At 32.1% G+C, this 25,823-nt stretch overlaps 2 protein-coding genes across 11 annotated transcripts in view; one reads left to right on the forward strand and one right to left on the reverse strand.

Moving 5' to 3' along the window:
* The window catches only part of LOC114339168 (dynein axonemal heavy chain 1-like), a 1,269,803-nt gene that overhangs the window by 1,208,532 nt on the left and 35,448 nt on the right, over window positions 1–25,823 (forward strand). The gene's annotated exons all lie outside the window — the stretch shown is intronic.
* The window catches only part of LOC114331514 (uncharacterized), a 741,127-nt gene continuing 723,376 nt past the window's right edge, over window positions 8,073–25,823 (reverse strand). For all 10 annotated transcript variants that reach the window (XM_050661247.1, XM_050661246.1, XM_050661244.1 and 7 more), the window contains one exon: window positions 8,073–12,587. The gene's annotated coding sequence lies outside the window, so the exon portion shown is untranslated. The remainder of the gene's footprint in view (window positions 12,588–25,823) is intronic.

The raw sequence follows: 25,823 nt of genomic DNA on the forward strand, positions 1-25,823 counted from the left end.
ACAATAACCTACCTGAATTAAGACACGAAATAGAAATCAGTTTTCAGGAAGTAGAGATAGCCATAAATTCACTCAAAAACAGAAAGTCACCAGGCCAAGACGGAATAACCAACGAGCTTCTAAAATACGGAGAAAGTATAACCCTAGAGATGACAAAACTTATACAAAAACTAATATTGCACTGCAAGATCCAGACACATGAAGAAACAGCATAATGATACCAACGTTCAAGAAAGGAGATAAAGAAGACCCCAACAATTATAGAGGTATAAATCTACTGAACACCGCACTTAAGCTAACCACAAAAGTTCTATCCAACAAAATCAATAAACTAACAACTTTATCAGATGAACAACAAGGAATCGGATCCGGAAGATCCTGTGTAGACGCCGTATTTGTACGGATACAAATCACAGAAAATGCCATTGAGTGCAATAAACCAGCATATCTATGTTTTATAGACGTGACAAATGCTTTCGATCGCATCCAAGTCGAAGACGTCTTACATTTACTGTGTAGAAGAAACATACCAATCATATTATACAAACTATCGAGAACATCTATTTTCATAATCGAATACAGGCAAAGATAAATGGAAAACTAACGCAGTTTATACCAGTACAAAGCGGAGTCGGACAAGGTGACTCATTAAGCTCACTGCTGTTTAATATAATAATGGACGAAATAATAGAAGCAGTACATAAAGGTCGTGGTTACAGAATGGGGAACAAAGAAATCCAAATATTATGTTACGCAGACGACGCCGCAATAATCGCCGAGACAGAAGACGATCTCCAAAGATTAACACACATCTTCAATACAACAGCCAAGAAATACAATATGATAATATCAGCAAAAAAAACCAAATTTATGACAACATCTAAATACCCACTACGATGTAAAATCGAAATTGATGGGAAAATAATAAAGCAGGAAGAAAGGTTTAGATATCTGGGAATAGATATAACCAGTTAAGGAGATGTTGAAGAGGAAGTACGACAACAAAGCTTAAAAGCAAGTAAAGCGGCGAGATCCCTTAATGACACAATCTGGAAGAACAAACACCTAAGACAAGACACAAAAGCAATAATCTATAAAGCAGCAATTAGAACTATATTGACATACACGGCGGAGACAAGACCTGACACATCTAAAACGAGACTACTACTAGAAACAACAGAGATGAAAATACTCCGACAAATATCAGGGAAAAGTCTGTTGGATAGGGAGAGAAGCGAAAACATAAGATCATGCAATGTAGAAGACATAAATGGATGGGTGACAAAACGGAAACAGGAGTGGAACGAACACATTAGTAGAATGGCAGAGGATAGGATAGTACGAATAGCACGATATAAGTCACCAAATGGACCAAGAAGTATTGGCAGACCAAGAAAAAGATGGTGCGGTAACTTAAATAATTTAGGAGGCTAATATTGAAGAAGAAACAGGCTTTAAAGCCTACATACAAGAGGGAAGAAAAAGAAGAAGATATTTATATTATAATAAATCTGGCCAGGATTTGCACTCACTGCATATTATATTTATACAAATTACCGTATGCTTTACTTGCATGCCAGTATCAGCAATCGCATGAATACTTAAGTGGGTAAGCGCAAAATCTTGGCCCAATGCTATTTAAATGCATTCATTTTTTTTTCAAATACTGAAAACTAAAATATTTTTGAAAAATTTACCAAGGGCCGAAATAATGTAATTAATAATTACATTATTACCGAGAGCCAAAAGTCCTTGAAAACTTCTAAAATGTTTATTTTAATAAGTTACAGGGCTGAAAAACAAATTAGTTTGATCTTTAATTTTAGATATTTTATTCAAAAGAAATTTTTCTTTATTCTAAGGGACTTAGTCTCTAATCTTTCATTCTGTGTTGAAATTTTTTAAAAATATTTATCAGTTTTCTCAGGATTCGAAGAAAATGAATGCATTTAAATAACGTTGGACCAAGATTTTGTGCCTACCCCTTAACCAACGGTCAATAGGGCTTTTCAACAACAGTCATTTGTTTCGAGCTTCTGTCATATATTGTATAATCCGTGTATAATATTAATATACACGCGGGGCCGCGCCAAGGCTTTCAAGCGCCCCGGGGCAAGTAATTTTAGGCGCCCCTTTCCCCCTTCCTTTGTAAGTAGTTTTTTGTAGCTTAGTGAATCGTTATACGGTATGCCTACAAACTATTTTTTTATGTGTTAGGAAAGTATCATAATCTAACCGTTATCGTCCACTATTGAACATAGGCCTCCTCTAAGTTTTTCCATGTCTCCCTATCTTAAGCTATCAGCTATCCAGTTCCCGGCATTTCTCTTTACATCGTCACTCCAGCGCGTTGGTGGTCGATCACTGCTTCGTTTATCCGATTGTCCGCCCGCGGTCGCATATTCCAATAATCTCCTAGTCTAGCCGTTGTTCGGTGTTCTTGCCACGACCTGCACATCTCCACTTCTTTTTTGGTACATGTACTACTATGTCTTTGATTTTTGTTCTTTGCCTGATATTATTTGGTATTCTGTCTCCTTGTGATTGTTAGCATGGCCTTTTGAGTAACCCTTTTTTTCTGCTCTTAGATTTTCAGCAGTAGGAAAGTAATATACTAATAAGTTATTATGAATATTATAAATATTTACAAAAAACAACGATTATATTATCAGAGAATAAATAAATATATAATTATTATTATAGTCCATTTGCTCACGGTTTTGCTCCATATTTTAAAGAACCGCTTGGATTGATATGAAATTTGGCATACGCATAGCTAATTTATAACAAAGAAAAAAATTGATATTGCGTCGTCGGGGATGAAAAAATATACGATAAAATTAAGTCCGGAAGTGGATAAACTGACTAACTCTAAGCAACTTTTGTTCTATATACAGTTTTTTCACTAAGCCAATATTTTTCGAGTTATTTGCGAGTGAATATGTTTATTTTTCAACTTAAAAACCATGGTTTTAGACGGTTTTTCACAAATAACACAAAAAGTGTGTATTTTATTGAAAAAAAATGTTCTTAGCAAAAATATAGCTTATATAAAAATTTTAAAAACTTGGGCACGCATGAAGTCGGTAGATCTAGTAGAGGAAGAGTTGTAGCTCGAGAAAAGTGGGTCCTTATTCGTCAAATTCCAAATCGAACATTTCAACTTAAAATAACGCAAAAATGAAGCACTTTTCGGGCAAAACTCGTTATAACTTTTTTAAAGTCTTTAGAAAAAGCTTTGCTTTTGTTTTTTTCAAAACGTTTCTAGCAGCAAAAGTAAGCCAGTAACACTGAAAATAAAGTTGGTCCTTTTTTTTTGGAAAAAAAGCATCGTAAAAATCTCCGCTTAATTAGCATCCCAAATGAAATTAATCGTTACAGCTTTACAATTTACTTCACTTTGTATATTTATATGATCTGGAAGTTTCACAAAGTGCTTATTTTTGAAAAAAATTGGTTTTAAATAAAAAATAATAATTTGAAATTTTGAAAGATATGCCTTTTTTTCAAAACTTTTCCTAAGAATCTATTTTCGATAAAATACTTACTTTTTGAGTTATTTGCAAAAAACCGTCTAAAAGCGTGTTTTTTTTGTTGAAATGAATATATTCACTCGTAAATATCACGAAAAGTAGATATTGCCTTAAGTAATATAAAAACTTTATAGACCAGCTTAACTTTATAGTTAGTTACAATTCGTCAGTTTATCCACTTCCGGACTTATTTTGAACGTATATTTGTTCACCCTGTGAAGGGGTGGTACTCCCTTAAGGCAAAAGCACACGTCGACACAATATCATTTTCTTCTTTGACATGTTAGCTATGTGTACCTATGCCAAATTTCATGTTAATCCAAGAGCTGTTAAAATTCAAAGGTTTTGCAATATTTTACCGTGAGTGAATGGAGTAATAGTTCAGTTCAATGAGAGAAATAACGGTTCGTACACTTAGTTAGGGGATCAAAGTAATAATAACTCCTATTTTTATATCTACCTACGATTGGTAAATTTTCAATTTTACAAGATAATAAAATATTACTAATATTTCTGGTAATTTCGGCATTGTCAAATTTTTTTTCGGCACCTGCCGGCCGGCGCCTTTTTGGTTCGGCGCCGGGGGGCGCCGCAAATCTCCGCCCTTATGGACGGCGCGGCCCTGTATACACGGATTATACGAAATGTGATGGTAGCTCGAAACAAATGACAATCGATGAAAAGTCCTATTCTACCAAGTTACTGAATTTTTCGATATTGTCAATAGTTCTTGACGTAGACGGACAACATAGGATGAATCATCTTAACCCGGGAACAGCCACGCTCTATTCTGTCAAGTAATCGGGCGCGCGTTAGATTTTGTCTAACAATCCGAATTTAGACGCGAATTTACAACAAATCATTATGTTACATTATTTTTATTTACTTGTAATGTTAGAAATATTATTTCTGACAATTATTAAAGCTAATTAGCATCCATGCTTCCATTCCGTACAAAAGAACAGACCAAACGTAACACTTTAGCATCTTGTGTCTCAGATTGAAATTAGAAATTTACGAAGTTGTCTCTGACAGAAATTCGATATAATCCTGAGGTCATTGCAGATCTTCTTTGATTTCAGGACATGCATTAATTTTTCATGTCATACTTTGTCAAATGCTTTATTATAGTCAGTAAAACACACATATACAGGGTGAGTTTTTAGTGCGGGATCGGTCGATAATTCCATTACGGTATAGAATATCGAAAAAAGTTATTTAAAAAAAATGTAGGCAAAGATATTCTACACGCTTGGAAAATATGTTCATTTCTACAGGGTGATCAATAACAGCGTGGTATATCAAACATATAATTTTTTAAATGGGACACCCTATATATTTTTTCATATTTATATTCCTCTCATAATTCTTGTTCATGTAATATAGGGTTTTGCATTACTATACAGAGTATTTAACAAGTTATGATCATTTTTATTTCGAAATCCCTATGAGATTAACACCCTGTATATAAAGAAGTAATTCATAGACAATAATTTGTTTTATGTAGTAAGATAAACCATATACTGTAGTTTTTAAATTAAGTCCAATTGAAATCATTGACTAATGTTTGTATACAGGGTGAACTACAAAACCAAATTACGATTATCTCTATTTTTCTAAATGGATCGCCCTATATTTTATTTTTCAAAAATATTGTATTTATTATACTCTTTCATTTTTATATAGCATTCCCTATATCTAAACTTATTACTTTCGGAGATATTTTTAGTTTTCTTCAACTTTCGGGAATACATTCAATTTTTCTAGTAGAAATAAGTTGGTATTGAACGATAATTAAACAAAATTATTTTTATTCAATAAATGACTAACACAAAATATAAACCATAGCAATATGCAACGAATGTATCAATAAATGTGATATTAAGGAATTATCATATTTCCCTAATATACAAGAATCATACAATTCCTACAAAAAAAATATAGGTATCTTGTGTATAATAAAATTACAAGATTATTTTTATTTAATAAACAATTCACACAAAACATAAATCAAAACAATATACAATTAATTTAATAGTTTTTAGATTATTATATCAACAGCATTCTAAGCAAAGTTTATAGTAACACATTCCTAATTGCAGATTGTGACCCGCAGTTATTAATAATATAATTTTCATATTAAATTTCATTAATATGCATCAAGAAATCCTTACTTTCTTAACACTCAAACTATGTGATCTACATATAAAGTTTAAGGTGATATTGTTAGAGATTATGTGATTGGTCCACATTTTTTGACGGTTGAGGTTTTTATACGACGGTGCTCCAGTTCTTCCAAAATTTATTTTTTTTTAAGTGGGGCTATATAAAAAACCTTGTATACGCAGAAGCATCCAACAACGCTTGATGATATGAAAAATAGAATAAAAGAAGCTTTTAATAATATTGACTTACAAAAATGTTAGAAATGTGGCTCGGTCATTTGAATATCGGTTACAAAATTGCATAGACGTTGAAATTGGTCATTTTCAACATTTACTTTAGACTTATATCCTTAACATCACATTACTTGGTACATTCATTAAATTTTGTTATGGTTTATTATTTTTTTGTTAGTTATTTATTGAATGAAAATATTTGTTATATTACATAATACTTTTTTGTTAAGTTATTTATATTTATAAGAATTGAATGTATTCCCGGCAAATGAAGAAAACTAAAAATATCTCAGAAACTAATAAGTTTAGGTATAGGAGATGCTATTTAAAAATAAAAGAGTATCATAAATACAATATTTCAAAAAAAAATAAAATATAGGGTGATCTATTAAAAAACAATTGAGAAAATCGTAATTGTGTTTTGTAGTTTAGAAGTGCTTATAAAAATGAATGTTCTACTAAAAAATTCTTGGCTTAGAATGCTGTTGATATACCAATCTAAAAACTGTTACATCAGTTGTATATTGTTTTGATTTATGTTTTATGTAAGATATTTATTGAATAAAAATAATCTTGTTATATTATTATATACAATACAAAGTTTTTTTTGTAGGAATTGTACGATTCTTGTATATTAAGAAAATATGATAATTTTTTAATATCACATTTATTGGTATATTCGCTGCATATTGCTATGGTTTATATTTTGTGTTAGTTATTTATCTAATAAAAATAATTTTGTTTAATTATCATTCAATACTAACTTATTTCTACTAGAAAAATTGAATGTATTCCCGAAATTTGAAGAAAACTAAAAATATCTCGGAAAGTAAGCAATTTAGATATAGGGAATGCTATATAAAAATGAAACAGTATATTAAATACAATAATTCTGAAAATAAAATATAGCGTGATCCATTTAAAAAAATAGAGAAAATCGTAATTTGGTTTTGTAGTTCACCCTGTATACAAATATTCGTTAATGATGTGAATTGGACTTAATTTAAAAACTTCAGTATATTGTTTATCTTATTGCATAAAACAAATTATTGTCTACGAATTACTTCTTTATGTACAGGGTGTTAATCTCATAGTGATTTCGAAATAAAAATGGTCATAACTTGTTAAATACTCTGTATAGTAATGCAAAACCATATATTATATGAACAAGAATTATGAGGGGAATATAAATATGAAAAAATATATAGGGTGTCCCATTTAAAAAATTATATGTTTGATATACCACGCAGTTACTGATCACCCTGTAGAAATGGACATATTTTCCAAGCGTGGAGAATACCATTGCCTACATTTTTTTTAAATAACTTTTCTCGATATTTCATACCATAATGGAGTTATCGACCGATCCTGCACTAAAAACTCACCCTGTATATCTTGATTGACGTCCCATTGTATTAGTATATTAAGTGAAAAGAGCTTCAAGAGTTCCTATGCCTTTGCGAAACCCAAATTGCGTATCATTAATGTCTATGTCCAGTTTATGATATATTCGGTTACGGATGACTTTTAGTAGCAACTTTAGCACATGGTACATCAAGCTAAAGGTGAGGTAATCGCCACATTCTCTTGCGTTTTTCTATTTAGGGAGACAAATAAAGATCGACGTTAACCACTTTTTGGGTAATATGCCTGAGCTATACATTTTGTTCTAAGAGTATCACTAAAAGATCAATATGCTGCTCATCTATAATTTTTAGTAGTTCGATAGGAAGTACGTCAGGTCCAGGGCTTTTTCCGTTCTTTATTGTTTTTAAAGCGTTTATTATTTCTTCTTTTGTAATATCTGGACCTATTTCTCCTGAAGTATCTCCGTGTATTTATTGTTATCTTTGTTCTTATATTGTCTCCGTTGTTCCACCATATTCAGTATCTCGTCGTTCATCCATTCCTCTTTTCTCCTTTGGGAAGTCTTCAGTATTTCTTTGCACGGTTCTAGTAGGAAATGTTTTAGTCGATCCCAGTGCTCGTCATTATCATTGGTATCTATGTTCACTTTCCTACAGTTCATATGTCTAGTATAAAAAGTAACAAAAAATTGATCAAAACAGGGCTTCTTTCTCAGGATTAAAAGGTAAATGGCCTCCGATTTGCCTATAATAGAATAAATGAAACACTGGCATTATAAATATCAATATCTATGTTTTATTATACAAGAACAACATTAATTCAATATCATTTTAAACAGTATCCAACTTTACATGCTTTCTGCGATACTTTAACGTATTAAATTCAATAATCTGACAAATATATCGTTTCTCTCTCAAGCACCACCATCAAGGCTCTTCACAAATATTGGTCAACATTCTTGCACATCACAGAACTACCAAAAAGGAAAACTATATGTTAATCCAATAAGTTGTACAGAATATATAAAAAATTGTCGTGTGGTAGGAGATGCGAGGTGGACGTTTACAGTTTTTTTTTTTGTTTTATTTTCTTTAAGTTGCTACTTTCATAACCATTTAAGATAATAAAGAATAATAAGAAAGTCCAGTTGGGATCTACATAATAATAGTTAAGTCGGTTATAATAGTGAGTCGAGCATTAGATTTTTTTAGAAATGTTCCGAAAAATTTGTTTGAAACACGGTTTTTGTTTTTTATTTTTTTACATTTTGTGGTTAAAAAATAAGACTCTGCGTAATTTTAGCACGCCACTCCCTCCTCTGACACCAAAACCGTCATTTTTATTTTTATTTATTTTTTTTTCGTGGGTTGCAATCGATTTAAAAATTTCAAAAAATTAACACGCATAGTTCAGTCTTTTACAAAATTTGTGTATTTTTTATAGAACCGTGTCTAGTGTAAATAGTGTAAAAAGTGTAAATAAACTAAAAAAATTTTTTTTTTTAGGAAAAAGCGTATATTATTTTGAGATGGCTGCAGATCTAATTTGTTTTATTTTGGGTTTTTTTTCAAATATATATTATTATGTATCACTTTATCAATCAAAGATAGAGTAAAAATTTTAATTTTTTAATTATAACGCGGGCACATAAATTTGATACACCCTGTATATTGATTTGTAACTATTTAATAGAAGGTAGCTTTTACGCAGTGGGTCTATCCTAATGAGTTTTTCCCTGAAGACTTAAAGACATTTGTAAACAAAGTGAAGTGAAAATACAATTTATTTCGGATTATAATTTAAAAAGATTGTTTGTTACGGGAAAGGTAAGATCCACATGCAGCTGTTTGGAATTTTAAGTCTGTTTTGTTTAAGCACCAGAATATTTGTATAATTTCCGGAAAGTGATTAGGATGAGTAGAAGTATTATTTGAAAGAATGCCTGGGTTTTTTTTGAATGAAAAAGAGGAATGTGGAAAGAGAAATGTTTCTGATTGGCTTGACAATTTAGAAGGGGAAAAGGAAGATTGAATGTTGAGACAGTTTGGAAAAGAAAAATTATTGTGTGGTCGGCATCCGAGAGAAGCAGTCGAAAGTTTTCGCGTATAGTTCAGAAGCAAGTACTAGTGGTTGTTTAATAGTGGAGAGTAGCTGAAAAGTGGAACGAGAGACAAATCAAATTGAGAAGAAAAACCTCTTTGATTCTGTAAAGTCCAAGAGAGTAAGTTACAAGAACTATAGTTATTAAAATTATTTGTGACACCAAGTAAAAAAGATACTTGGGTCTCAGGAGATTATTATTGAGAGAAAGAGAGGAGAGAGTATTGGAGTTTATTGAACGAGTACTGGCCAAAAGCAGCCTGGCTTGTGTTTTGGAGAAATAGTTGCTGGTATGCTGCTGGATTGATGCTGAGAACGGAGAGGGCTTTGATTGGTAGCCTAACATAATCAACAAGGAAGAGCTGTGTGGGTCAAGAGGAGACATCATTGTGTGTGAATCAAAAAGGTCAGTCAATAACTTATGTGATAGATGTTCCTTATAATCAGAAGTTAAAATATTTGCGTAAAATCATATGAATTAAGATTCCAACATTTCATTAATTTAATAGGAAGTATAAGTAGTTTTGCAAATACCTAAATTTGTTTTTTTTTTTGGCTTATTTTATAAATGGTATCAGGAACAAAGCGATAAATATTTGTTTAAATTAGATTAATTATATGGTAAAAGTTTCATTTGGAAAATTATGCCCACAGGATTTAATTGATAGATTTTCAGAGCATTGCTTTTGATAATAAAGGTATTTGTATGTGCTTATTTATGATTTTTCTATTTATTTCCTTTTCCTATTTTATCCCGATAAGGATCAACTAACAGATACTGAAGCCACGAGAAAGGATAAGTATAACCTAAGATAATTTTAGTTAATTTTTATGACAAAAAGGCACCCTGAGAATTTTTATTAATTGTTTATGTATGATTTGCGTCAATTTAATAATTAAGTAAATAAATACTCAATTAAAATAAAAGTAATAGAAAGCAGATCATAACAATACATACAAAAACCAAATTTTCGTTCAAATTTTTATAAAATTCAACTTCAATTAAATGCTGTTTTCATGTAAAACAAACTTTTTTTTTTAGTTTGATAATATAATTGTTTATATTTAAAAAGCAAAATTGATATTGTTTTAATAGTTTTTTATACGATAATGGTTGAAACAATTTTTAGCAATTAAGAAAATTTATAACGTTGTTTAAATCTAAAAATCCTATTAGATGACCCACATTTAGATCCTACAAACTTTTGGGTAAATAAAAAAATACCAGTTCTGTAGCCGATTTAAAAAATCCCCAGGCACATCTAATTACCTAATTTTAATTTTTCAAAAATAATTTGAAAACTTGTTTAGGCTTCTATAGGTCAAAAACAACGAATTAAATAACAAAAAATGTTCCACGAGACCAAGTCTTGAAAAGACTCCAATTTTCTGTTCATAGCAAGACTGCATAATCATTATGCAAATCTATGAAAAAAGTATTGCATTTTTCTTTATTTAATTTTATTTATTTTTTTGGTTTTAGAGATAACTTCTTATTATCTTTTATTACTTTTGTGGCGACACGCTTTAATTACTATTTTTGCTAATTTTATTTTTTTAATAACTTTTCTTAAAACGGTCATATAAAATTCACATTTAATATACAAACCAGATGCTAAAAAGTTTTACGAAACGAAATGTATCCCTAACCATATGTTTTTGGTGTGTTCAGTTTAACAAACTGAATTCCCCATAAATGAATTACCTTATCAGACCTTATGTCAACGCACTTTGGAAATGCATTCGAAGACGTTTCTTAAAACTACAGAAAGGTTCTGAGCTTTTAAAACGCCAGATGTAGTAATTTATTACCTTTTCTAGCCATATTGTAAAACCACAAAATGATGACCTTGTTGTGGTCTCTGCATTATCGTCACAGCAGGCAGGCAGTTCAGACGCACCCTCGCTGCCCCAAAACAATAAACAACCCTCTTACGAGATGAATAAGCACGCTTTTTAACCAAAAATAAAATAAATATTGTTTACACTTATTTTTAATTGATTCCGTTAACACCCACCATCGGAATACTTTTGATACAAATTTTGTTTACATTTCAACATTGTTTTTCTATAATGCTAGATATTGTTGGGGTGGGGAAATTCTCCCATCCCCTAGGTGGATCCGCCGCGGTGCTTCTGGTTTATTTCGAAATCAACGTTTCTCTTGTTGAAACCATGACAAAAAATAGAAACTTATTTTTTTAAATCTCGAACTAATCCAAATAGCCGACAGTTTAAAATGATTATACAGTGATGAGCGAGCTAATAACCGGCAGAATAACGCAAAAGATAGAAAACACATTAAGTTGTGAGATAAAAAGAAATGAAACTAGTGGAGTTGGAAATAATCGATATAAACGTACAAATTAACATTACATTACATAGTTTCCCATCTTTAGACGTATCGAAGGAGTATGACAACTGTCACTGTGACAGGAAAATTTTATAAAATACTCTAGTGACAGATGTCTAAAGGTGGGAAACTGTGTAATGTAATGTTAATTTATACGTTTATACCGATAATTTCTACCTCTATTAGTTGCATCTCTCTTTACTTCGCAATCTATTATGTTTTCCATTTTTTGCGTTATTCTGCGGTTATTAGCACGATCATCACTTTATATCATAATAGATACGGTAATACGGGATAAAAATCTGTAGACTGTCAGGAAAGTGTTAAATCTTCGTCCTACCACGTAAAAAGATTTTTCCAAATATTGGCTTTGTATTTTTCAACATAACTTTGATAAAATTGGGTATGCAAAGCTATGTTTTGAGTATTTGTACAATTCTTTATTGATTCTGCACTACTTATTGGAGCAACGTATGGTTCAAATTGTATTAAAAGATAAAACTAAGAAGGGATGACATACATGTGCACTGTCTTTGTCGTTTGATCGCTTAAGAAACTCCCCTTTTTGATCATGTCTGTGATTTAACAATCTTTTTGGATCTAGATAAAATTCTCCGTAAAAAGGCACTTATCTATCTACATTTAAAACAAGATACACATAATAAATGCTGGTTTTTATCACAATGGCACCAACTAACCAATAAAAAAGACAATTTTTCAACAAAATTGTGATGTTGACTGCTACATATGTATAAACAAATATATTTACAATAAAAACAAACATAACTATAACAAAATGGAAGATGGGTGGTGGCTTCACGTGTAGGTAGGTACCTAAAAAAGAAAAAAAACGTTAGTTGAAGACAAATAATTAACTTGCTGTTATGATCAAAAACACATTAGTTCAGAGAAATAAGGAAAAAACATCCTGTTGGTGACACAACCCCCTCCAGGCTGAAACCAAATTTTTTGAGTAGTACGGAAATCTATAATAATAACCTATATGTTTCCTGCAGCCGATTTTGATGATCTACATAGTTATAAACAAATGAAGATCAAAAACGGTAAATTTTCGCTTTTTTCGTCTATTGCCAAAAAGATAAGCATTTTAAACAAATTTGAGAGTCTCATAAATCGTATGTAAAAATATACTTATGTAAAAATTAACTTAGAACCTTCTGATTACACGGAATGCTGAGACTTCTGGTGCTTAAATCATACCCTCAATTTCAAAGCAATTGGTCAAATAGTTTAAAAGTTATTTAATTTGTTTTTCACAAATTAATTTTTATTGCAACACTATAAGTCAAAAAATAATGAAGTTACAGTAATACTTTGTATAGTTTATCAAAGAAGAAGATTTACACTAGTAATTTAATTTAAAAAAAATGACAAAAAATAATTCTAAATATTGCAAAGTTATTTTGAAAGAACATGTGAATTAAAAAAAAGGGGGGGCTAACTTCGTCCCTAATTGTCCTAGGACAATTGTCCTAGTTTTTTTTCTAAAAAGAAATCATTCTCAAGAAATCATTCTCAAGAAATCATTCAAAAGATTTCATTCTCTGTGTATAAAAATTCAGTCTTTCTAAATATGAAAAAATAATTTTTCTACGGGTAACGGTTAAAAAGTTATTCTAATAATTGTTTCTAAGTAGGCAAAAAATCGACATGTTTTTGCAAAATAATTTTACACTGTTTAAAATTACTTTTTGTCATTTTTTTTTTAATTAAGTCAATAGTATAAATATTCTTCTTTCATAAACTGTCCGAAGTGTTACTGTAACCTCATAATTTTCTGACTTATAGTATTGCAAAAAAAAATGAATTCGGGTAAACAAATTAAATAACTTTTATTTTTATATGATTTATGAGTTTCGTATTCTCAAATTTGTTTAGAATGCTTTACTTTTTAGTAATTGACGAAAAAAGTGAAAATATACAGTTTTTTGATCTTCATTTGTTTATAACTATGTATATTATCAAAATCGGCTGCAGGAAACATATAGGTTATTAATATAGATGTCCATACTACTCAAAAAATTTGGTTTCGGCCTGGAGGGGGATGTGTCACGAGAAAAATCTTACTTCTCTGGACTACATGAGAAATTTTGAATTTTCATCGGCGAAAAAACGGTTGAACGTTTTAGAACGTCTCTAATACGACACCGAGAACTTACATACATATAGGTACAACTTAAAAATGAATTTTAGAAATAAAAGGCAGATAACGAGCACTGTAATTTATTAAATCTGGACAAGTACTTTCGTTCTTAAGGCATCATTAGGGGCATTTCGTCAAAAGAATGGGGAAGATATAAGACATGATTAGTGAAATAGTTTAGTAGTTAGTGCACGAGAACTTAGTTTACAATGCCAAAGAGAAAACGACTTGTCTTGTGTCTACATTTTGAAACAACCATTATTGAACAAGGAAAAGCGATAGAAAGAAAATGCAAAGAAAAAGTTAGGCAGTTCAAAAGCAAGCCAGAAAAGATAAAAGAAATCATCCAAATGATATGCTGAAAATGCCAGAAAGAGCTGCGCAAGAAAAGGATCTGAGACGAAATTTTATAGTGAAACACTAAAAGTAGTGAACAAATCAAAGATAAACGAGGGAATATAATTAAAGCCGAACATGAAATAAAATCGAATATTAAATGAATTGATGAAAAACGGATCGGCAAAGCTATTCCGTATGTCACACAAAATGTTGATGACAGAGCAATGAATGGAGAAGACACCGGCAAAATGGACTCAAGCATATATTATGACATCAATATATAAGAAAGGAAATAGAGAAAACTGCGAAAACTGTCGAGGAATCAGTATTATATCGTTTATGGGCAGACTATATGGAAAGACCATAAAAGAAAGATTACAAATACATATACAGTGGGTGATCATATTATTAGAGCCACCTCAGAAAATTTTAATTTTGTTTAATAATGGTATGTAAGTTTTTTCTTTATACGGTCCACGTTGCCTTTGAAACTTTAGAAATGGATGCTATGTTTCTGTTGGAGTGATTAGTATTGAATATTAAAGTTTTTATTTCTGCTATTTTCCTTGGTGAGATGTCTTTGGATTTTCCATGATGTTCTGGTACCACTAGTGTAATGAACGTGCAATTTTTACTAAATTCGCAAAAAATAGTATAGGCCTGTCAGAATATTATTAGAGAGCAATGGAAACTGGCAAAGTTTATTATAACTCAGAACATCAATAATATAAAATAAGCGGCACACGAGTTGCAAGCTAAGCTGGGCAGCACTGACAAACAATGCCATCTGAGTCACGCATTGCCACACATGCGTGTTGCCACTATTGTCAGACTATTTATTGCACTTTCATAAAATGTAACAAGACAGCCAAATGGAAACAAATCCATTAATATATATGATACAGCTCAATTATATACCCTTTCTCTAAAACATTGAATTTTACTAGGTGGCTCTAATAATATGATCACCCACTGTAAAGCAGAAAATCGGATAAGACCCGGTAGGGTTCACAGCGGGAAAAGCATTCTTAGATCACATTTACACGGTCGAACGCCTAATATATATAAAAGAATGGTCAAAATGGATCCGTCCATCTGGCTTTTGTAGATCTTAAGAAGGCTTATGACTCGATACATAGAACCAAGATATGGAGCGCAATGGAAGAAATTGGAATTCCACGAATATTAATAAAAGCAGGAAAAGCACGCTATAAGAATAACCAAGTAGATATCAAAACGAGCAACGGAATATGCAGTCCATTTAAGATGACAAGGGTACAGAAAAAAAAGTAAAAAAGAAAAATATATATAACACCATGACAAGAAGTATCCTCCTTAACTATGGGTATGAAAATTGGACAATAAACAAGAAAACCAAAAACAAAACAAGAGCAACAGAGATGGAATTCTTAAGGAGAAGCTGCAGACTAACAAGAAGAGATAGAATAAATAACATAGAGATTATCAAAAGAATGTGAATGAACTTAATATAATAGCCTACACTGAACACAAGACATTATCCTGGTGCGGACATGTCAGAAAAGCAGACTAAAATCGTTGAATAAATATAATAACAGAGTGGAGCCAAATAGGAAGAAGGAAAACCCCGAAGATCTTTCAGAGATGAAGTGGTCGGAGAAATGGAAAGAAGAAATCTACAAGAAGGGGACTCAGGGCCGTGCGGTGCTATGATGCGGTGAGGCAGCCGCATCAGGCGGCATCACAAGGGGGGCGGCATAATCAGTAAAATCAAAATATAAATTGAGCCATTCAGTAATTAAAAATATTGGTGTATGGCGCGGCTGTATTTTCGTTTTGCAACGAAAATGAAAATGGTTATTCATTTTTGAAGTAAAAATATATATAGGACCAAGTGTCAACCGAAAATATTTAACTGGTGAAGGTTTAACAGTGAAGGTTATTTGGTTATTTGGTGAAGGTATTTTGACAAATTGGGAAAAATTAGTTCTTGATTTAAAACTGCGCAGAGGACAAGGCTATGATAGCGGAGTTAATATGAAAGGAATAAGAAAGGGTGTGCAAAAAAGAATACATATCTGAAAAATATCCGAGTTCGTTTTACGTGCCCTGCGCATGCCACCTTAGTCATAAATGACGCAGCTTCTTCTTCTACCGAAACAACAACCTTGTTTGTATTATACAAGAACTGTACACTGTTTTTCTGGTTTTACAAAGCGTTGGGAAGTTCTGAAAAAAACATGTTTCACAACTAACATTAAAACCGTTGAGTACTACTAGATGGTTAAGTTGAATAGATGCATTGAAACCTCTAAGATTTAAATTTTGTGAAATATATATTCGAAATAATAGAAGACGTCAACAATGATTCAGAAACTAAAGTCAAAGCATGAGGCTTAGTAAAAAATATTAAAAATTATAAATTTATAAGCCGTGTTGTTCTTTGGCATGATATTTTATTTCATATAAATTCAGTCTCGAAGATATTGCAACATGTAGGTAACTATAAATTTGTCAGATTGTGTAAAAATGTTGTGAGAAACTATGGAAAAAATCAAAATTTACTGACAATTTGGCTATGACCAAATGAAAATTACTGATAATGAAATTGAATAAAATTTGTAAATAAGTTCCGAATTTCCTACTGAAAATGAATATTGAGGCAAGAGAAAAATGCGTCAATTTGATCTGTGTATCAGCTCTCAAGAGAGGAAGATAAATTTAAAGTAAATTTTTTCATCTATATTATCATTATATAATCGACATTGCCTTTAATTCTTTGATTGATCGATTTTCGCTTTTAGAAACCCATAATAAAATTTTTAAATTTTTATATATTTTTAAATTGAGGGAAATATGAGAAAAGGGAAGGATGACAAAATACTACAAAAATACTAGAAAATCTTCATTCAATACTTTTCATAGAAAAAGAATCGGATATAGAGGCAAATGATTTTCTAGAAGAAATATTGCATGATTTATCCCAAATGATACCATACTCCATGAAACCTTTATAGTGGAGTCACTGAAGGTTTTCACCTCCGATTTCGTTGAACCTTCATCGATTTTCATGAAAATTGGTGAGTAGTTAGAAGATACTTCAAGGAACAAAGGTGACATGATGCCAACTTGCGCTTTTACCCTAGGGGTGGATGCCACCCTTTCTCGGGGGTGAAATTTTTTTAATAAAAATAATACCAGAAATGGATAGAGGGGCAACTTCTAAGCAAAATTTGTTATATAAAGTTATTAACATAAATCAATACTTTTTGAGTTATTAAATATCAAAGATTTTATTTTTTCTTAAAAAAATGCATGTTTTAAAGCTGTTTTTCACGTATTACTCAAAAACTGTAACCTTTTGTAAAAAAGCTATTATTACCAAAATTAAAGATAATAAAAAATTTAATACACTCCCCGCTTAAAGAACTAAACTAATGTTATTTCAAAGTGAGTTATGGGTAATTGAATGTATATTTTTTTCGACGAGTACTCAAATCTAAGAATTCAAGTTTGCATAACAGGAAAACGATGCATTTTATATAATATACTTGTTAGGTACTTGTCAAAGTACTTCGGAATACCTATCAAATGAGCTCCAGTAAAAGTTAATAACATTCAAATTAAGCCAGTTATGATGAAAATAAGAGAACCATTTCGATTTTTTTAGGAAAAAGTGAAAAATAAAACAGACGCCATTTCCACAAAATTAAAATTTGTAGTAATCCTCACGAGAATTCCTTTAGGTTAACATAGTTAATGATTTCAACAATTTTGACCGGTTAAGAATGCACATTTTTGAAAAAAAGGTATAATTTAAAAAAATCAGAATTTTTAAAATTATCGTACTTTCCATTTTCTTTTGATAATAACTCCAATAATACTCAATATACGTAAAAAATCATATATTACTCAATTTTAGTTTTTTCTGTTCCAAATACTTTATCTATTTTACTATTTCCGTAGAGTAAAAAATAACCGAGATAGAAACGTTTAATATTTCAATTTTGCTGCGAGAACCATGTAACCGGGGCCATTTAACCTTTTATTTTTAAAAAAGTAAGAGGTCTAAAAGACTAATTTTGACGTTTTTTAATAGCTCTTGGAATCAGCTTTTAACTAGTTTTTAGGTGAACCTTATATCTTAAAAATTTGTAGCAACACTATAGTGTCGATTCATAGAATGGTGAGATTTCACTCAAATAAAATGATAAAAAAAATGAGAAACACACTGGAGGAAGCTAACACATATAAATACCACGGTAGCTCTAGTCTCTAGAGATTATAGGGATGGATTCTTATGGATGTTATTAGAGATGTGATGCTGTTTATCAGATCAAATTATGAAAATCAAATAAAAAAAAAATATTTTAGTACAACGATCGGTGTCAGGTCTTATTTTCCAATCTTCAGCGGGCGCCACCATATCTTTCAGCTAACCTAGGAGAAACATGGAAACCACACAAAACAAACATGGTATACATAGTCAGATTACACAAAAAAAAATATATGAAATATTTATTAGGAGGTTAACTACCTTTACTATATCATCTAGATACACCTCATCATCTGGAATAGAATTAAGTATAAAAAAACTAGGAATAGTGAACAACGGTAATAACGTTAGAGTATGGTATATTTATCGTTCAATTAAATAACAAAAAAAATTATAATTTTATCAAAACGAAAAAGAAGATATTATTATTATTTACTATGTAATTAACTTATTTTTGGACGCCGGAAAGCTTTCTTAGTCTTCACAAATAAGAAATAATATAATATTATGTAGCAGAGTATTCTAACAAAATTATTTAGAAACTAAATATTCAATTTTCAAAAAAAAAAACAGGAAATAAGCTGGATTCTGTCGTCACATTCCGAATCGATGAGAAATATTAATAAAATTTATTACTTTAGTTTTCCAAATGGGTATGTAGTGGAAATTCAGCAACAGGATAAACAATTGTAAAACAATCAAAATATGGTTGACTTTATTCGTACAGGCCTCAAACTAGACGGTCTTAAATTGAATTGGTCTCAAATTAACGGCATATCAAAACGAGAGCGTCCTAACAATATACGCTACCTCGCAAAATCTGGCCAAAAAGTCAGGACTTTTTGTGACTTTTTCACATTCCAAAACCTGTAACAATTTATACCGTAAGACAAACGTTTTCTTTTATCGATGGACAGCCATTATTAAACCGAAAGGAAAGGAAATATTTAATGAACACTTACCAAAATTATTGTGTGAAACCAGATTGTATGCACAAGTAAATTTTAAAATGATTTATTAGACAGTGACAGTTAGTCGGTGGATTATCAGAAAAATGACTTTCGTTATGGAATTTGTTGCGTTTGAAAATTGAATTTAAAAAGTTTTCTCGCGGTGACCACTTATTATTATGATTACGTCATGCAAGTAATCGGTGTGAATTAAAAGAGAAATAAATATTATTAAATTAAAGGTATACTTATTTCGGATCGTTACACAACCTCCTTCACGAACTAAAGCTCGCTAGCGCGATTTAGATCGGACTATGGGTGTGGAAACACACGTAACGAAACGACCAAGACAAATTCATACATCCAAAGAAAATTTAGATAAAATTTATTCAAACGACCATACTATTACACTAAAATGGAAGGAGAATTGTAGCCTTTGTGGCTTGACATATAGAGATTTTCATTATATCTCTCGACTTGAGGTATACGTATTTATCCTCACGTCTATAAGCGGACTTAATCACATATTTTCACATTTCTACGTTCACTCACAGCGTAAATGTTATATGAGTAAACTAAAAAAAAAACAAAAAGTAGGAACATGGCCATAAAAGAAACAAACCATGAAATTCAGACATAGAGGTACGTTACTAGTTTTTCGAAAACAAAAGAATTGGGTTATACTGGAGAAAAGTTAGACATTAGAAATACGGGATGACATACTTGCATATGAGATAGATGGTAATAGTTATTGTTTCCTTAGGACTGGTGATAACTAACGCGTATCAAACGCCTGTAATAGGGACATTTTTGGTGAGGGTCAAATTCGGTAAGCTCAAAATCGGTGAGGGTCTAAAATCCTAGGTTACATAACTTAAAGTTAATCAGGATACTCAAAAATTATTATTGGTACGGTATATCTGAAAAACTTATTATTCCGACAAGTAGCTGGCGGAAATATGCTAACATTTTTCCTAGCCCTTCTCTGTGCCTGGCTATCCAAGACATCCGTTGAACGCTAGTAACAAAATGAGAAAGAATGAGAAAAATATTGAATGCAAGGAGTCAAAATTCCTAGTCTATAGGGTAAAGTACAACTACAATATTCGAACTAGTACTCATATGATAGAATACATATCAGAACAGTAGGTACTGTTTATTACAATTCAGGATATAAACGATTCCCATAAAAAAATAAAAAAAAATACTATATTTACTACTACTACTATATTTACTATTAACTACATTATGTACTAATACATCATTTTGTTTTTGTGACCCCATGAGTATATCAAATCTCTCTATATAGGGAAAGAGAAATCACAAAACACACATGTTGACTATTTAGATGTATTATCTAAAAAACGTTATGTCGGCCAAAAATTTACCATTTACCAATATTCATGAAATCGACACTAACATCCATCATCAACCAGAACTAAAAGGTAGTGTGTTAACAATACACACCAAGATTAAAACAAACTGCACAACAGATATATGATATATAACCTACATATCATTAACATTGTGATACACAGTAGAGGCATAAACCAAAAACGACCAGCATGCGTATAGTATACACATCTGACAGCTTTATGTATGGTTGCCGAACTCAAAGCAAAAACAACACAATTATAAAATTTTTCTCTCGCAATTACCAGATAAGACAGATCATGGATGTCTGGATTTATTTGGCAAAAGAAAAACAAAATCGTTACAAAACAAAAATGGTCACAAAGGACACACTGGCCATAAGTAATTTAAACAGGAGAAGTTTATACATACACTCGATACAGTATTAAATAAAGAAAAACTTTCTTTTATTCTGTATCTGACGAGTTCGGTTCGTCGTCTGAGTCATTATCAGGATAATATGTTTTCAAATCCTTTATGTGCCATTTGCCAGCATTAGATCCATCAGGATTTTTCAAACCATATATTAGAGGAGAAAATTTCTTCACAATTGTACATAACACATATTTAGGCGCAAGTTTTGCCATATATTTTTTGGGTGCACTGGAGAGAGCCATATTCTTTCTCCATACTTTATCTCCAACACTAAATTGGACATCACGCTTGCGCAGGTTGTACGTCTTGGCATTGCGCTCATAAGCTTTGGTGATATTCTTGCGTACAAAAGAGAAAACTTCAGACAAACCTTTAACTTCAGAGGCATATGATTTACGGTCACCTGGGACAATTTCCAAATCAACAAGATCATTTGGTATTCGACCGTAATAATTTCCGGAGATAGGTACATGCCGAGCAAAATTTAAAAAAGCTGGAGTGAATTGAGTCACTTCATGCTTGGCGGTGTTTATTGCCTGACGAATCTTATGGATTTCTTTATCCCAGTCACAGTGATTTTCTACGTAACAACGAATAGCAGTTCCGATGACACGGTTGCTTCTCTCGACAAAATTAACCTGAGGGGAATAGACTGCGGAAAACCATATTTTTTGAACGTTGTAACGATCACACAGATCTTTCATGATCTTACAATTAAGATTAGGGGCATTATCACAAAGAAGATGCTGAGGAACTCCAAACATGAGAAAAACTTGATTTTCAAGAAAATTGCAAATATTCGAAGCAGTAGCTTTCCTCAAAGGATGTAATAGAGTAAATTTAGAAAACCAATCAGCTACTACAAGTAACCAGGAGTGGCCACTTTTACTACGAGTCAAAGGACCTATTAAATCTACAGCAATGATTTGCCAAGGAAAATCGGCTTGTTTTTGACGACCCATTTTTCCAATTTTAGCAGTATTAGGGGCTTTTTGAGCTCCACAAGTCTTACAAGATCTAACATAGTTTACAACGTCTTGGCGCATCTTCGGCCAATAATAACGTTCTCGGATACGTGCAAGAGTTTTGTAAGCACCGAGGTGTGCACATGTTGGTGGTTCATGGCATGAATTGATGACATCACGACGTTGAGGTTTGGGCACTAATATTTTCCACTCAAACATATTCGAATTAAACGGTAAACAAGACGGTATGAATTTATAGACGAGATCGTTTTCGACTTTCCATTGGGGAAATTCATCTGGATGATTAAGGATCTTAGAACGCAGATTATCGAACCAGGGATCGATACGATCGGTATCTACCTCAAGATAGGAAATTTCAGAATGTTCATGAGTTCTGCTAAGTGCATCCGGTACATTGTGGGAAGTTCCTTTTCGATGTATAATTCTAAAACCAAACTGTTTTAAACGCATCGCCCAACGAGATAAACGTCCAGTCGGATTCTTAAGATTCGTTAGCCACAAAAGAGAGTAATGATCAGTTATGATAGTAAACTCGACTCCATCAATATAAGGACGAAATTTTTCAACCGAAAACAACACGGCTAAGCACTCTTTCTCAGTCGTGGAAAAGTTACGTTCCTGCTTAGTTAAAGAACGACTTGCATAAGCGATTACCTTTTCTCCGCCATCAATTTCTTGGGTTAAAACAGCACCAAGACCAGTATTGCTAGCATCACATTGAACAGTAAACGGACAGGAGAAATCAGGCTGTACTAAAACAGGAGAAGATATTAAAGCTTCTTTAACAGAGAGAAAGGCTTTTTCAGCTTCGGGATTCCAAGATATAAGTTCCTTTTTCTTCTTACCTTTAAGTAAGTCATTAATGGGAGAGACAAGTGTCGAAAAATCTTTGATAAAACGTCGGTACCAAGAACACAAGCCAATGAAACGTTTTATTTCCGTGGTGTTAGTCGGACGAGGATAATTGACCATAGCAGTTATCTTATCAGGATCAGATCTCAATGAATTATTGCCAACGATGTAACCTAAATATTTAAGAGATGTTTTAAAAAATTCACATTTTTCCACATTGATGGTAAGATTTGCTTCTTTGAGTTTATCTTTCACTTTTTGAAGGAGGGCTATATGCTCTTCGGCTGTAGCTGAACAAACTATTATATCGTCGATGTAAGTAAAGATATATGGTTCGAATTCGGGACCAAAAATTTGATCGACTAGTCTTTGTTGTGTCTGTGCAGAATTGCATAAGCCAAAAGGCATGACTGTAAATTGGAAAAGTCCACGACCTACTACAGCGAAAGCGGTTTTTTCACGTGAAGCATTATCAAGGGGAATTTGCCAGAAAGCTTTTTTAAGATCGATGGAACTGATATATCTAGCATTTCTTAAAAGAGACAAAATACGATCGATGTTTGGCAAAGGATAAGTGTCATGACGGGTGACCTCGTTCAAATTTCTGCCATCAAAGCAAAATCTATACTCGCCTGTCTTCTTCTTGACCAGTAACACAGGGGAACACCATGGACTATTAGAAGGTTCTATGACGTTAAGTTTTAACATTTCGTCCAATTCATCATTTAGAATTTTGGCCATATATGGGGACATTGGGAAAGGACGTTTCCGAAATGGTTTGGCATCACCAGTGTCAATAGTGAGCTTGATCTTATTAGTTAAACCTATCCCATTTTTATTGTCTACTTCTTGGAAACTCTGTATAGCTTTTTCTGCACGATTTTTCGATTCTGGATCTAACGATTCAATAGAACTCAAATAATCAAAAGACTCATTCATTTCTGATTCATCACATGATGTTAAACATACTCGATTTTTTACATTCCAAGTGTTTTGAGTAAAATTCAACGAAAGAGAGAATTTCGAAATAAAATTGCTACCAAGAATAAATGTAAGAGGTAAGGATGGAACAATAAGACAGTTTATGACGTGACATACGCCATTAGCAACTATCGGCAAATCTACAATTCCAGTTACCTTTTGACTAGAACCATCGGCAAGCGATACACTCTTATGATTGGGTATTGCAATCTGAACGTCATGTTTTAGAAGAAATTCAATTCCCTGGGATCCTACGACAGTGGTAGTACATCCTGTATCTAACAGAAGAGTAAAAGTCTGAAAAAATATTTGTACCTTTAGATATGGTCGGTTGTCACACGGTTTGGAATATATAACTGGAGTTATTTGTGGTTTTGGTTGGTTTAAAAAAATTTTAACGTTATTGAGCCATTTGGACCACTCATTTGAATCGAAATTTTTGTTAGTCGAAATAGAAAGACATTTTCGTTCGGATTCTTTACTCCTACGAAAGACACACCTACCGAACACAGTAGTGTCATTCTTTAGTTTTTTGAACAATTATTGGGGCATGTTGGAATGGTGACATCTTTTTTACCACAGCGATAACAGTAACGCTGATGTTTTCGTCTACACTCACTGGAAAAGTGCCCCGGTTTTTGACAATTAAAACATATAACATTTTTGGGACTTCCACTTGAAAGGTTTTCAGAAGACTGATTCGATTCAGCATGGTTTTGAGAAGATTTTTTATTCCTAAAATTAGAATGTTTAGTCTGACGTTGGTGACTAACCAAAGCAACATTAGAAGATGATTCTTTCTTAACATTTGAAATCTGAGCGTTATTTTCTAATTTTCTGATAACTATTGAAAGTTCCTCGATGGTGTTAGTATCGGTTAAAGCAATTAAGGGAATATACTCTGGAAGAATATTCTGTCTCATATATTTAACTAGAGTTTTTTCAATAGGAAGGGTAGTCAGACGTTTTGACAAGGACAGAATTTGAGCTTGATACAAAGCAAAAGATTCATTCCTCTTTTGTTTCCTAGTTTTGATCTGACTCCATAATTCCTCGTCATAGTCATGCGGTAGAAATGTAGTTTTTAATAAAACAGTAAGGTCGAGCCAATTCGTGATGGTATGACGAACGCTTCTAAACCATGTAGCAGCACTGCCAGAAAATAATTCTACAGCTGAACGAAAAAGTAGTTCTTGTGAAACATTCCTAGATTCTGAGATGTCTTTAACTTTTTCAAGGAAAGAGAATACACTTTTTGGATCACCATTGAATTTGATGTTCCAATCAGCAAGATTGATCGGATGAGAAACTTGTACAACTGGAGTTGGGATAACGACATTGTTCTGATTAATCGGAGTACCTAAGGTAGTGGATGGTTGACTAGAGACAATCTTATCATCAAGTTGACCTTCATATAATAAGCAATTTGCAGTAGCTTCATTTTTGTATTCTACTTCATCAGCTGAAACACTAGGAAGACGAGCAATTCTATAAGCGAGATGGGTCAACCTAGCCTTAGCTCTACGGTAGACAGAATCATTATCATCACCTTCAAATTCATCAACAAGGTTGGTAATATCAGCTAAAGTGTTATCAATGCTTGTCTTTTCATCGTCAAAGTGAAGAATATTGGTTTCAATGTCTATTGGAGAATTCTTTAACAGAAGTTTACGAAGAATAGTCTTTTTGTCACTAACACTCCTTGTAGTTTTAACTCCCCGTATAAAAAGTTCATAATCTAACTCATCAACTTTT

Source organism: Diabrotica virgifera, chromosome 9 (assembly GCF_917563875.1).
Source record: "Diabrotica virgifera virgifera chromosome 9, PGI_DIABVI_V3a".
Taxonomy (NCBI): domain Eukaryota; kingdom Metazoa; phylum Arthropoda; class Insecta; order Coleoptera; family Chrysomelidae; genus Diabrotica; species Diabrotica virgifera.